General features: G+C 47.1%; 1 pseudogene; it reads left to right on the plus strand.

Moving 5' to 3' along the window:
• LOC141147971 (interferon-induced very large GTPase 1-like) overlaps positions 1-15,992 on the plus strand; it is a 75,744-nt pseudogene that overhangs the window by 14,609 nt on the left and 45,143 nt on the right.

Below are 15,992 nucleotides of genomic sequence, written 5' to 3' on the forward strand. Positions count from 1 at the left end.
CTAGACAGTTGTTTGCAGCCATCTGACCTTGGAGAGGAAGCACTGACACACGGTGATGGAATATTCAGCATTGCACCTGCACGAGGAAACACACCTGTCAGCTTCTTTAAAGTTCCTAGGCTTGAGGCAATGGCTTTCCCTGTTCAGTTCCCTACTGGACAGAATTTGACAGGCAAGACAAGTCAAACTGTCCCCGAGCATGTATTTCAATGCAAGGCTTTTTTGTGTTGATACTCGTTTTGCAAGAGACACAAGCTACCTCTTCTTTGCGCAGTTTGTCACAGAAACACACATGGCCAAAAGCAGCATGTCCATCCAGTTAAGGAAAGGAAAACCCAATACCAGGGATGGACGGAAAATATCCAACAAGCTGCTACAGGACAAGTGTGAGGTTGAGAGGTTGGTGCGAAACCGAGATGCCACAAGGTTCATGCAACCACTGAGAGGGAGTCCAGCTTACTGGGATAAAAATCTGAAGAATTTGCTAGCCATGGTCAGACAATTGGGTAAGCCAACATTTTTTCTTACCTTCTCTGCTGCAGAATTCAGATGGCCAGAGGTAATAACGGCAATAAAGGCACAACAAGGTCAAAAGGTGGATTTTGCGGGGCTAGACTGGGCTGAAAAGTGTGACATTCTTCGAGGCAACCCAGTGACCACCATGCGCATGTTTGACAAACGGGTTGATGCTCTGATGCGAGAGCTGCTGTTGGGTCCTGCACAGCCAATTGGTGAAGTTATCGATTACTTTTACCGGGTTGAATTTCAGGCGAGAGGGAGCCCTCATATACATTGTCTCTGTTGGGTAGCAGGAGCTCCTATATTTGGACAAGACAGTGATGACAAGGTGTGTGCCTTTATAGATCATAACATCTCATGCCAGCTGCCTGATGAAGCCAAACAGGCCTTACTTCACAGATTTGTAACAGAACTTCAAATGCACAGCAGATCTCATTCAAAATCATGCAAGAGAGGTAACAGAGTATGCAGATTTGGATTTCCAAAGCCACCTATTAGAAAAACGAGGATAACTTACCCGATGCCAGAAGAACAAGGAGATTGTGCAATGAAACCACAAGCAGCCAAAAACAAACTGAAACCAGTCTGGGATTTGCTTAATAACCCAAAAGTGCAGCTTGAAGACATGTCACAGCTACTGGCACAGTGTGATATGACTTTGAATCAGTACACCTCGTACATTCAGGCATTGACCTCCTCAAGCGTGATTCTAATGAAGCGCGATGTCAAGGACTGCTGGGTGAACAACTACAATCCACATTTACTGACGGCCTGGACCGCCAACATGGACATCCAGTACATTCTTGATGAGTATGGTTGCATCATGTACATGTTGTCCTACATATCCAAGCCAGAACGGGAGCTGAGTGACTATCTCAAAACAATAGTCAAAGAAATGAGCCCAGAAACAGCGACAGAACGAGAAGAAATGAAAGAGGTTCTTCAGGCTTATTCAAAACACAGAGAGGTCAGCGCCCAGGAGTCTGTGGCCCGTACGTGCAGCTTGAAAATGAAGTCTTGCTCACGTGAGGTTGTTTTTCTGCCAACTGGGGACAACGCACTGAAAATGAGTCTCCCGCTCAGTGCATTGCAGAACAAACCAGCCGATTCTCTTAATGTGTGGATGACGAGTTTTGTCGACAAATACAGAGCCAGACCCGAAACACCAGAGTTTGAGTCCATGTGTCTGGCAGACTTTGCATCCCATTACAGGGTTGTCTATGGCAAGCAGAAGGAAGATGGCAAGCAAAAGGAAGACAGCAAGCGTGTCAGCCTATTGAATGAAATGGGAATGATTCAAAAACGCACGAGAGGGAAGCCTGCAATCATCAGGTACGCACGCTTCTCAGAGAAGAAGGACCCTGAGAACTACTACGGCAGACTGCTTAAACTCTACCTCCCCCACCGTTCAGAGTCATCACTGAAAACTGTAAGGTTCCCAACATACCAGGATTTTTCCAAAGGCGCCTGTGTGAGCTTACCAGGAGAAGAAGCAATCCGAGCAGTGTCTGCAATTGTTACCAGCAACCAAAAGAAGTTCGAACAACACAACAAAATTGTGGAACAAGTCTTGGATGACTTTGTAAAAAACGGCCCTGTTGAAGATGCTTGGAACACCTTTGCCCCAGAAGCTGAGTTGGATAGGTTGGAATGTATAGAGGAACGCAAAGAAGGGGAGCCACTTCATGAGAATGAACAAGATGATGTTCCGGAGTATACACGTCACAAATAAACAGGTGGAATTGCGCTTACTGTGAAGGCCCCACAAATGTGCCCTGATTTCCTTCGGAAAATGTACAGAAACCTTAACCGGACACAAGCTCAGACATTCTACTCAGTTTGTGACTGGTGCACTAACCGTGTGCGTGGCCTAAATCCTGACCCATTCTATTACTTTGTCACTGGTGGTGCAGGGACAGGCAAATCACACCTGATAAAGTGCATCTATGCTGAGGCGACAAAGATACTCTGTAAACTTACCAGACTACGTGAGGAAGCAGACATATCCATGCCCAGCATTTTACTAACTGCATTTACAGGAACAGCAGCTTTCAACATTTCAGGCAACACTTTGCATTCTCTGCTGAAGTTGCCAAGAAGCTTGAAGCCACCCTACCAAGGACTTGGAAATCTAATAGATGAAGTGAGGGCACGGCTGTCAAATGCGGAGATCATTGTTATTGACGAGGTGTCAATGATTTCAAAGCCTCTGTTTGCCTACATCAACTGGAGATTACAGCAAATCAAAGGCAGTAAGAAACCTTTTGGTGGTATGTCAGTACTAGCAGTAGGAGACTTTTACCAGGTCCCCCGCTGGGAAAAAGTAAGCCACTCTGCGTGTTTGAGGAAAATACCAATGACGTCTGGAAAGACAACTTTCAGATGATCACGCTGACAGAGATCATGCGACAGAAGGATGACATTTCATTTGCTGAGCTTTTGAATAGAATCAGAGTCAAGCAGAAGACTGTCACCTTAAGCAATGATGACAAAGCTCTGCTTGCTCAGTCTTTTACATATCCCACCCACTGCCCTAATGACGTGCTACACATATTTGCCACTAACAAAGAGGTTCACAAACATAATGCTGCAACTGTGTCTGTTCTCCATTCAAACATCACCAACATAGATGCCGACGATTACAGAAAAGACCCTAAGACAGGAGTGATGCTGAGGCAACACCAACCTTTCAAAGGACACAAAGACAATCCTGATTGACACACTGCAAGCAGCTGAAGGTGCCCGTATCATGATCACAAGAAACATTGATGTAGAAGACGGGCTTGTTAACGGGACATTTGGCAAGATTGCAAGAATAATCATCCAGACTGAGAATGGTGCTACTACGGTAAACAAGCTTGGGCTTGTGCTGGACAATCCAAATGCAGGACAGAGATACCGTAACAAGTCGTCTTGTGATGCTGACAACTTGGTGTACATAGAAAGGGTAGAGGAAAACCTGAGACAGAAAGGAGTTGTTCGCAGGCAGTTCCCCCTGAAGTTGGCTTTTGGATGTACGATTCATAAGTGTCAGGGGATGTCGATACAGTCGGCAGTGGTCTCATTGAAACGGGTCTTCCAACCGGGAATGGCCTATGTTGCTCTGAGTAGAACGACTACACTACAAGGACTGTACATAACCGACTTTGATGAGAAGAAGATCTTTGCTGATCCTGAAATCACAGCTTCCCTGGATTCAATGAAGAAAGCATCACTGGAAAGTGTTATGCCCCTCTTAAAGTTTCTACAGACAACAGACAAACAGCAAACATTAACAATTATCCATCACAACACGGAAGGATTACCAGCTCACATTGAAGATATCAAATCTCACCATGAGTTGACACTTGGAGATGTTTTATGTTTCACTGAAACTCATCTCTCAGGCTCTTCTGTTGCTGAAAGTCTCCAGCTGGAGGGCTACAACCTGTTCAAACGCAACAGACACCTCTCGTACACAAACCTTCCTGACATTGCAAGTAAAAGTGGCGGAGGTGTCGCCTTGTATGTCAGAAACCATTTCAAGGCCTATGAAAAGCAGTATCATCACAATGTGACTGACTTGGAGTTCTTGGTTGTCAAACTGGAGTCCCCTGTACAAGCTTTGATCGCTGTCATTTACAGGCCACCGGATTACAGTATTGGCCAATTCCTTACTAACCTGCTGGGCCTCTTGGAATCTTTGGAAATAATGGATTGCCAACCTATAATACTCTGTGGAGATTTCAATGAAGATTTTCTGTGCAGAGAAAAGAAGCCAATATCTGACCTTCTTCACTCAAGAGGATATACTCAACTGGTCTGGGCAGCCACCACAGAAAAAAACACACTGTTGGATCACATTTACATCCTCAGGGTGCAGCAGTGTCTCCAGTCAGGAGTACTGCACAGTTATTACAGCTACCATTATCCTGTGTATTGTGTTTTGAGCAGTGGTTGTGAACACGCTTAGAGCCTGCATAAACAGGGCATGAGTGTTGCCAGGAAACAGTGGTTGTGAGACAGTGGTCATCAAACAGATAAAGTGGCAATGAGGGTCAGTTTACGTGGCCATAGTTATGTGGGACCATTTACAATTAGCTAAACATCATTCTCTATATTTCATGTTCGGTGTACTTGTTAGACACTGAACTCACTTACTCCCCCCCATCCATCACAGACATCTGTCCTCATCATATAGTAAGAGGAATACCGCGCTGTAGTGCACCCAAAAAGGGTACCTGTTCGTGAAATATTGTGAATGACCAAATAGGGGATAACCAAAATAGTGATGAAAATAACTTAGTGAAAAAAAATTAAAAAAAACTGCATAATAACAAAAGCAGCCACTCTATGTGAGATACACACACTAATACAACAATATAACAAATATAGCAGCGCTGTAAATAGGAGTAAATACTAGTACCAGTGTTGAATAGGACTAATTGGTTAGAACCCAAATTAAATAACTAACACAGTTCTTGAAACCTAAATCAATAAGTGTTCACTGGACAGTCCTAACACAGTGAATAAAGTCCAAATAAATGTTGTGAAAATACATAGGCTCAGACCCCATTTTTTTAAAGCAGGAAATGTAAAATAGAAAAAATTCCTCCACCGCACCACGGTGGTAGCTGAAAATAAAATGCGCGCTTACCAAACGGCAAGCACAAGGGGGCTTGCGACCTTAACCCGGTCAGGGCCTTTCATTGGATGGGCTTCTAGGAAACGACATGCCACTTCATACAGCCAAAGGGTGATGATACCACTAGTCCACCAAGTCACAGGAAATCACTCTTATCATGGAGATTAATAAAAGACTCCTAGCTGGGGGGTTGTTCTCATTTAGGGGTACCCCGGGAAAAGAGAGGGAAACAACATAGCGTAATCCTGGTTTTGAGGTTTATTAAAAGAATTAAAATAACACTTACAGTGTAGCAGATTCAAATAAGCATAAGAAGCCGGCTGGCTAAAACGATCACCCGTCCTACAGACGGTAGATGCAGCACGTCAGCTCGCCCTATCACACTGTCCTCATCACACTCACCCTCTCCTTCCTGTGCTATAGCCTGCTTGCTGATTAGTAAGACAAAGAAACAGCAAGGAGCAAAACTGCAGAGAAACTGAAAATTTGTAAGGGTTTAAAGTATATGCTTTAATGAATTGCCTTGTATCCAAAAAGTTCAAAAAGTTGACTGTTCAAAATGTTAATGTTAATGTTAATGTATAACGGAAATATACCGCCAGTTCGCTTGTGATGCAATATATTGAAATTATATGTACACTGTGTAAACTGTTTTTGACACACTTGATTTTGGGACGCGAGTCCGTCAGGTGCTATGCTTTGGCTGGGGCGGAATAAATCCTGGTAACCCTTAAGTCTGTGTCCGACAAAGTCATTTACTGATATTTCTACCTTCTACATCATTAGCACTTGTGCACTTTTTAAATTTGATCAATCAATTGGTTAGTGTAATGTTTACTATCTTTACTCACTACAAACACTCCACACAGTTACTCTGCCCATCTGCCCAGTTCAACCTTTCCACAGTTACTCCAACCACACAACAGTTACTCCAGGCACTCCCCCCAGTTACTCCGCTCACTCCAGATGTAGAGGCAAGAACACTTTTCACAATTTCCCCAGAAATTGTACCTTTTCTAGTATTCCTCTATTATAAATCAGTACATGGTGTGTCTGTCCCCTCCCCCGGGCTCTGTAATCAGCTGAGATGCTCCAGGCACCTTCCTCCCTGTGTATAACAGAAGCTTTGCTAACCATGGCAACAAAACAAACACTAATGCCGCGTACACACGGTCGGACTTTACGGCGGACTTTGCCCGGCGGATTTTTCGACGTACTTTCCGACGGACTTTGTGAATGAACGGACTTGCCTACACACAATCCACCAAAGTCCGTCGAATTCGTACGTGATGACGTACGACCGGACTAAAACAAGGAAGTTCATAGCCAGTAGCCAATAGCTGCCCTAGCGTGCCTTTTTGTCCGTCGAACTAGCATACAGACGAGCGGACTTTTCGACCGGACTCGATTTCAACGGATAAATTTTAAACAAGTTTAAAATCTAAGTCCGTCCAACTTTTGAGAAAACAAAGTCCGCTGGAGCCCACACACATCGAATTGTCCGACGAAATCCAGTCCGCCGGGCAAAGTCCGCCGTAAAGTCCGCTCGTGTGTACGCGGCATTACAGTACACTCTGATTAATGGCTAAAATTTCCTGAAATGACCTCTAAACAAATGGCCGTATTTTAAAAACTATACATCCTACAGCGAAGATCTTTATATTGTGAGAATCACAAGACCCAGACCTAGATTTTGATGTATAGTATGTCTCTGAAATATTAAAAATGAAGGCACGGTCGCAGTTTAGAAATTGCCCTTCAAATTTGGAGGGGGCTAGAGTGTAGTTTCAATGAATGTCAATGGACGGCGTGAGTTGCAAACAAATGGTCATATTGTGAAAACTATCAGGACTATGGCTTAGCCGTGGACATTTTTAGTGGCAGCAGGGATAGCTGAACGTTTTGATATAAGATTTGTGTAGGTGGGCTTGAAAATGAGGGAGTGGCGGCAGTTTAGAAATCATGTTCTGATTTTCCAGCTTTTGTCATCTCCCACTCTAGTTTCCCCATTCATTCCTATGGGACCAATTTCGCCGCAAAAACGACGATATTTCGTGAACCATTCGGCGAAACGTTCCACAAAGTAATAGCACACCATTCGGGAACAATCCGCACGTTTCGGTATATTACTTGTCTATGTAGTGTAAAAACTGTGGGAGGACTTAGGGTGGTAAATTTGGCTATAATAATAAGAATAATATATATGTGAGATAACAGTAAGTGGTCTTGCTATGCAAGAACACTTAATAATGTTCAAAGAAAGAAACCGAGTCATCTTCTAATAACCACACCAGAGACTTAACCTGATCAAAACTGAAGGGGGGAGAAAAATCATCCCTGCCCTCTGGAGTACTGGACAAGGCTAGCTCTGCACACAGCTGAATCAGAGGCTGAACATTTTCAAATAGCATACCGCCCTGATCCACCAGAGAATGGGCCAGACAGATACACTCTAACAGTTGATCCCTGGCCCACTCCTTCAATACCAGACGGCAATAACTATTATCCTCAGTTACAAATGAGGAAAGATAAATCACTATTTCTGCCTGCATTTTCAAAAAGGCTCCTCAGTGCAGTCACTTCTGGTCAGGGATGGCCTTGGTATACTGTCAGGAGAATAAGTAGACCAGACTGTATGGACTGCACAGAGATAACCCAAAACCCATGTAGAGTGAATAATGATATTTATTAAAATAGATGATAATCAAAAAATACAAACAGTGCCCAAACAGCCCAACAAACCCACCAACAACAAAATATACAGCAAGGGGCAATACCAGAATCACAGAAGTCAGCCAGACCAGGGTCATACACAGCAGGTCAGCAGGACAAGGGATATTCCAAGAACGTAAACGTTAGTCAAGCCAAGGTCATACACAGGGAGATCAATAAACGAGGAACAGGGAACCAACAGGACAGAGGGGGAATGGATCGGGCTGAAGGGTACAGGAACACAGAAGGGACCGGGTCAGGATAAGCTCGGGAACAAGGTCAGATGCAGGCTCAGGAGCGGGTAACAGGCGAACAAGGTCAGGGCTCAAGGAGAGAGATACCAAGGCAAGCATGTGAGGCCTTGCCGGGTATTTATGGGACTGACAATAATTGACTTCAAGTAACACCTGAGCGCAGGGAGTGTTGTCTGCTCCATACTGCCAGGACCCATCCACTGGTGGACGTCAGTACTGTGGCCAAAAGATGAAATAACACCAGCAGGGAAAGATTCCCCTGACAGTTCCAAACTGCCAGGAGACACCTGCTGGTGGACCCCAGTACTGCACGCCAAATGATATATCTCACCAGCGGATGGACCCTTTCCTGACAGAGGTGCTTGACTGGCCTCCTGTGGACTCCGGAACTCAGCGATGACCGCATGGTTGTGCATGAAATGTGGACCTGATCAGCTGTGCAGCGGATGCGGTGACAGCCAGCCTGTGCCCAGCGATGCAGCCCTCAGGGTGAGAGTTCCCAGCTCTGCCTAGGCCACGGTTTCCGCCAACAGCATCCAGAGGGACAGCCTCTGGCTCTTGAAGTTTTGAAGCCTGTGTCCCAAGAGCCCAGCACAGTCCAATTTATCTGGAAGAGATTATGGATGATCCCACACAGATGGCTGTAACTGAATATTTAGGAACTACTGCCCCTACCAATACAACCACCTAAGTGGAGTCAAAAATGCAAATATGAAATTTAAGGGTAGGTATGGCGCTGTTCAGGTGACACAACCCCTTAGGGTCTGACATATGCCAATGCTGCACCTCCTTCACATATGCAAAGTCTAATATAAATCGAATGTAACTCTAGCCTCTACTTAAAGGTAGGTGCTAGAGTAGTATTTTTCTAGCTGCAGGGCCCAAGTGCAGGTAAATTTAACCAGGCTTATGCTTTAGGCTGGGTCTGGTTGTTGTGATTTGGGACTGGGAGTGATCAGTGTAGTGGGGGATGTGGCCACCTACACTCTGACTCAGAGATGCCTCCCCTGCTTTCAGAGGGATGATTCTGGAAGAGAGGTTGGACTTGAGATCTAAGTGGCAGGCAGCTCATGCGAGGAGCCCTGACCAATCATTAACTTGCATTGGCAGGGGGCAGGCCCCTCATATGAGCTGGGGTCACATGCTTCCAGGGGGAGTCTGGAGTTCCAGGAAAGACAGCATGGAGTAGCAGGTGCTGTTCTGGGCATCCCCATGCGGGGATGCGCCATGCGTGGAGGAGGGATGGAGGGACCATCAGAAGGAGCTAAAGATGAGGATCTTCATCTCTAAGGAGGCATCAAGTTGCTGTGACCGGGGAACACAGGACTTGGATGTAAAGAGGATCGAGCAGAGCAAGTAGCAGTTAAGCGGAGAGCTAAGAGCAGCATTCTGTGACCTGGGACACAGAACTGTTCTGGAGGAGAAGGTCAGTGTAATATAAGAAGACAAACTGGTCAGAGCAGTGTAGAATGCTGTGTGGCCGGGGAGCACAGCATTGTTAAGAATAGACTGGCTGAAAGTAGTAGTCCGTTTATTGCCATGTGTCAGGTCAATGGGGAGAGATGCCGTGTCGTCTCCGGCCTGGTTAGCACATTGGTAATAACTTCCAAAGACTGAGTGACTGTTCCATTGGAAGTGAAGCCAGCAACTCAGTAACTATGCAGTAAAGGATTTGCACAAAGTAAAGAAGCACCAGTTAGTAAAGAAGTTAATGCATGGTAATATAAAGATACAAGGCCAAGGTCACAAGTAATCTCAAGAATGTGCTGTATCAGTGGCATCTCATATTTCCCCTTTTCTCTCAACCAAGTTGCACCCTCACAATAAAAAGCAACAAAATGGATACTGTTTATTGTTTATAAAATGGTGGATGAGTGGTTGACAGCAGGGTGATTGGCGGATTGCTATAACCAACTCAGCAGCCCTTACGGGGGGGGGGGGGGGGGGGTACCGTTACACTAATAAAAACGTTTGTGTGATAAATATCTGGTGCTATATGTAAACATAAATCTGCTATACAGATATAACGTGCAAAAATGCACATATAAGCATAAATCTGCTATACATATATGACATGCAGTTGTGCAAATTATATACAAAGTGCCAAGTGTTGAGTGATTCTGTAATATGAAAAACAGTGCTGATTGTTATGCAGTATTGCAAATTGAAAATGATGTCGTGCAATTCAGTCCATATGCAAAAAATAAAAATAAATTGAAAATATATAAAAATATAAAAATTTAAATTTTCAAAAAGTGACAGGTGCTCTTCAAACGTGTTCCTTTGTGCTTCTTACAGTGCCCCCTATAGGTAATGCACTCACCGGAACTACTCACCCCTCACACTTTCACAGTATTTGCCACTGTCAGAGCCGTCTTTAGCGCAGGGCAAACGGGGCACTTGCCCTGGGCCCAATCATTGTTGGGGGGCCCGCACAACGCGTGAATTGGGGCCCCGATGACAGCTTTGCAGAGCGCACAGAGGACACGGGAGGATGTATTTCCACGCTAGCCAGCTGAGAGGGGGCCGGCCCGGGAGCTCCACTGATGCTCTGACCCCGCCCACGTGCAGCCTGTATACTCGGAACAGAGCGTCTGTAGTGAGAGCCAGTGATCGGAGTGGGAGCGTCAGTGGAGCTCCCGGCCCCGCCCCATCTATACTGGCTGGTGAATACAGAGGTCCGGGGGCTGCGACCAGGAGCTCCACTGACGATCCCACTCCGATCACTGGCTCTCTCTACAGTCGCTCTGTTCCGAATATACAGGCTGCATGTGGGCGGGGTCAGAGCGTCAGTGGAGCTCCCGGCCCCGCCCCCCTCAGCTGGCTAGCACGGGAATACATCCTCCCGTGTCCTCTGTGCGCTCTGCAAAGCCGTCATCGGGGCCCCAATTCACGGGTGACGCGGGTCCCCCAACAAAGCATCAGTGGAGCTCCCGGCTGTTGTAGTGAGAGCCGAGAGTGAAAGCCCCGCCCACAGACCTGAATGTATGTAGTAAGTTTGGCTGGCCAGGTATGTCCTTACACCCATAAAATGCCTGACTGTTTAAACCCTGAGCTGTGTTATTCAACTGTAAAGCTGTGCGTTGCTGAAAGTTCTCTGACCATCACCTGTATAACGTCTGCAGTCTCTGATTGTCTCCTGCAGTATGTCCGCAGTCTCTGATTGTCTCCTGCAGTATGTCCGCAGTCTCTGGTAATCTCCTGCAGTATGTCCATAGTCTCTGGTAATCTCCTGTAGTATGTCCGCAGTCTCTGGTAATCTCCTGCAGTATGTCCGCAGTCTCTGATTGTCTCCTGCAGTATGTCTACAGTCTCTGGTAATCTCCTGCAGTATGTCCGCAGTCCCTGATTGTCTCCTGCAGTATGTCCGCAGTCTCTGGTAATCTCCTGCAGTATGTCCGCAGTCTCTGGTAATCTCCTGCAGTATGTCCGCAGTCTCTGATTGTCTCCTGCAGTATGTCCGCAGTCCCTGAACCTCTCACGCAGTATGTCCGCAGTTTCTGACCATCACCTGTATAATGTCTGCAGTCTCTGACCATCTCCTGTATAATGTCTGCAGTCTCTGGTTGTCTCCTGTAGTATGTCCGTAGTCTTTAATTGTCTCCTGCAGTATGTCCGCAATCTCTGGTAATCTCCTGCAGTATGTCCGCAGTCTCTGGTAATCTCCTGCAGTATGTCCGCAGTCTCTGGTAGTCTCCTGCAGTATGTCCGCAATCTCTGGTAATTTCTTGCATTATGTCCGCAGTCTCTGATTGTCTCCTGCAGCATGTCCGTAGTCTCTAGTAATCTCCTGCAGTATGTCTGCAGTCTCTGGTAATCTCCTGCTGTATGTCCGCAGTCTCTGGTAATCTCCTGCAGTATATCCGCAGTCTCTGGTAATCTCCTGCAGTATGTCCGCAGTCTCTGATTGTCTCCTGCAGTATGTCCGCAGTCTCTGATTGTCTCCTGAAGTATGTCCGCAGTCTCTGGTAATCTCCTGCAGTATGTCCGCAGTCTCTGGTAATCTCCTGCAGTATGTCTGCAGTCTCTGATTGTCTCCTGCAGTATGTCCGCAGTCTCTGAATCTCTTACGCAGTATGTCTTCACCCTCTGACACTCTCCTGTAGTATGTGTATTAATGTGCCCCTTTACTTGCCCAATTATATCTTTTCTTTACATTTTAGATGTTACTCCAGATCACCCACATGTAGGAAAGAGATACTCCCATAGCATAATTCCGTATTTCAAGTGGGTTTATTTAAATGTAAACAATGAATAACATACTCACATTATCTCAGTAAGTAAAAAGCTTTTAAAACCAGGAAGCCGGGGCGGTTTGCGTTCCAAGTAATGCAAAGACGCTAGAAGCTCATCCCTACGTGTTTCATCATCAAGACGTCATTCTGCTTGCCCAGCATTCCTTTAGTCTTTTAGCACCCTGGAAATTCGAGTTTCAAACAGAATAAAGCAGGAGTCTCAAAGTCTGGAAGAGGGTAGACATGGCTTGAAGAGGGGAGACAGGTGTGATGTTCTGCAGGGATAGGAGAGAAGTAAGAGGAGTGATGTTCTGCAGGGCTGGGAGAGGGGTGACAGGTGTGATGTTCTGCAGGGCTGGGATAGGGGTGACAGGAGTGTAGCTTTTTTATTTATTTTTTCGTTTTTAATAAAGGATTTGTCAAAAACTGCCTCTTGTGGTTTTTACTTTTTGACACTTTTTTTTGGGAATGGTACCCGATTCCTATTCACATGGGGGGGGGACCGGGATCTGGGGGGCCCCCTTGTTAACCACTTCAGCCCCGGACGGATTTCCCCCCTTAATGACCAGGCCATTTTTTGCGATACGTCACAGCGTCACTTTAACTGACAATTGCGCGGTCGTGCGACGCTGTACCCAAACATAATTGATGTCCTTTTTTCCCCACAAATAGAGCTTTCTTTTGGTGGTATTTGATCACCTCTTTGTTTTTTTATTTTTTGAGCTATAAACAAAAATAAGGCCACCGTGTAAGCAGCCTTATATAGTTTGGGATGTGGAATTGGCCAAAGGCAGGGTGTCTTTGGCCAATTCCACGCCCCAAACTATATAAGGCTGCTTACACGGTGGCCTTATTTTTGTTTATAGCGCAAAAAATAAAAAAACAAAGCACGGCTCTCACCAGTGCTGTGTCTTGGCCTAGGCCAACAAGGCCCAGGCCTAGGGCGGCACTCTGCGGGGGGTGGCAGAACAGCCGCCCCCCCTGCAAAAAAACTTCCCCTGTCCTGTCCTCCTGAGTCCCGGTTCCCGTAGCCTCCTCCCGCTTAGATGCAGCCTCCTGTGCTGGGACTTGTAGTGCCCTCTGTGAGGGGCAGAGATATGGCAGCCTCCTGTGTTGGGACTTGTAGTGCCCCCTGTGGGGGCAGAGATATGGCAGCCTCCTGTGCTGGGACTTGTAGTGCCCTCTGTGAGCGGCAGAGATATGGCAGCCTCCTGTGCTGGGACTTGTAGTGCACTCTGTGAGCGGCAGAGATATGGCAGCCTCCTGTGCTGGGACTTGCAGTGCCCTCTGTGAGGGGCAGAGATATGGCAGCCTCCTGTGCTGGGACTTGTAGTGCCCTCTGTGGGGGGGCAGAGATATGGCAGCCTCCTGTGCTGGGACTTGTAGTGCCCTCTGTGGGGGGCAGAGATATGGCAGCCTCCTGTGCTGGGACTTGTAGTGCCCTCTGTGGGGGGCAGAGATATGGCAGCCTACTGTGCTGGGACTTGTAGTGCCCTCTGTGGGGGGCAGAGATATGGCAGCCTACTGTGCTGGGACTTGTAGTGCCCTCTGTGGGGGCAGAGATATGGCAGCCTCCTGTGCTGGGACTTGTAGTGCACTCGGGGGGGGGGGGGCAGAGATATGGCAGCCTCCTCTGCTGGGACTTGTAGTGCACTCGGGGGGGGGGGCTGAGATATGGCAGCCTCCTATGCTGGGACTTGTAGTGCCTTAGACTGTGGGGGGACTGAGGAATCCTCAGTCCCCCACAGAGGGCACTACAAGTCTCAGCAGAGTGGGCTGCCATTCTTCAGTCCCCTGTAGTCTAGGGCACTACAAGTCCCAGTATAGGAGGCTGCCATATCTCAGCCCCCCACAGAGGGCACTACAAGTCCCAGCATAGGAGGCTGCTCTTACAGAACAGGAGAAGGAGCTGGGGGGGGGGGGGTTGTACTGGGAGGGGAGAGAAGGAGGCACAGGTTTGAGATGAGGTTTTTTTTCTGAAAGTGAGGATTTATGTTGGGAGGAGGAGATGGGGGAGGATTTGTGATGAGAGGGAGAATTTATGCTGGGAGGGGGAGATAGGGGCGATTTATGCTGGGAGGGGGAGATGGGGGAGGATTTGTGATGAGAGGGGGGATTTATGCTGGGAGGGGGAGATGGGGGTGGATTTATGCTGGGAGGGGGAGATGGGGTGCATTTATGCTGGGAGGAGGAGATGGGGGTGGATTTATGCTGGGAGGGGGAGATTGGGGTGGATTTATGCTGGGAGGGGGAGATGGGGGTGGATTTATGCTGGGAGGGGGAGATGGGGTGGATTTATGCTGGGAGGAGGAGATGGGGTGGATTTATGCTGGGAGAGTGAGATGGGGGGTGGATTTGTGCTAAGAGGGGGGATTTGTGCTGGGAAAGGGGAGATTGAGGCAAGGGTTTGTGCTGAGAAGGGGGATTTGTACTGGAAGGGGTTATATGAGGGTGAGGATTTGTGCTGAAAGGGGGTATTTTTGCTGCTAGGGAGAGATGGAGGGTCGGGGGTCTGGAAGGGGTGTGGTTTACAGATGTAGGGTGGGTCTTAAATAAGAAGGGGTGTGGCTTCGACAGGATGGGTGGGTCGTATTTAAATTAGGGGGTGCATGAATTTAGTCAGGCCTAGGGCAGCACAAAACCTAAATACACCACTGGCTCTCACTGCACATCGCGCTTGTCAGGATCACTTTTGTGCTCCTGCTCCTCATTCCAGCATCCGGGTGTTGGCTGCTGCATTCTCCCTGTTTGTGTCAACCTGCAAGGTGGTCAGTCACCTGTTATAAGCAAACCAAACACTCTATCCCTAGCTTGTGATGGAGACAGTATATCTGCATTGTTCCTGTTCAAGCCTTGCCTTTGTCTGCCCTGCTATGCTAGTCTGGATTTCCCTGTGTATGACCCAGATCGGATATTGGACTATTCCCTGAACTCAGCCTGCCTTTTACCTGGACTATCATAGACTATCATAGAACCATGCTATCTGTCTGCTAAACTGCAAGTATTTGTTTGCTTTACTCAGTTTGCATCTGCCTTGGCGTGGTGGCCAGGCACTATAGCATTGTGTATAAGTCCTGGGGGCAAACAAGTACCAGTAGGCCTGCTTGTCGTAAGGGAAAGGGGGCTGCTATAGGTGAAGCACATAGTAGCTAGATGTAGTGTCTGACCACCTGCGTTGGGGTAGACGTGACCTTCGTGCCATTATCACAAGCCTTTAACACAAATTTTCTGTGAAGATGGACTCTACACAGGCTCGCTAAATTTGCAAACGGACACGCCAAGTCTAGGAACTGTCTTTGCATGTAAACACACCTCCAGCAGTAATGCAGGAGCCAGAGTCCAATGTTAACCCACCTGATCGTTTTTCTGTTGACCCCCATGTGCTTTACAACTTTAGAAATAGTATGCTATACTTTAAGCTTAAGCCACACTCCTCTGGTTCTGAAGCGCAGGGGGTTAACCTGATTATTACATGGTTGCAGGGGGATCTCCACTCTTGGGCTTTTAGTCTCCTCGCAGATGAACCAGCCAGAGGGTCAGTTGGAGCCTTTTTCAAAGCCTTAGGTTTACTATATGATGATCCTGACCGTGCCCATTCAGCTGAAGCTAACCTTAGGTCATTACGTCAGGATAAACGCACCACTGAAC

Source organism: Aquarana catesbeiana, linkage group LG06 (genome assembly GCF_042186555.1).
Source record: "Aquarana catesbeiana isolate 2022-GZ linkage group LG06, ASM4218655v1, whole genome shotgun sequence".
Classification (NCBI taxonomy): domain Eukaryota; kingdom Metazoa; phylum Chordata; class Amphibia; order Anura; family Ranidae; genus Aquarana; species Aquarana catesbeiana.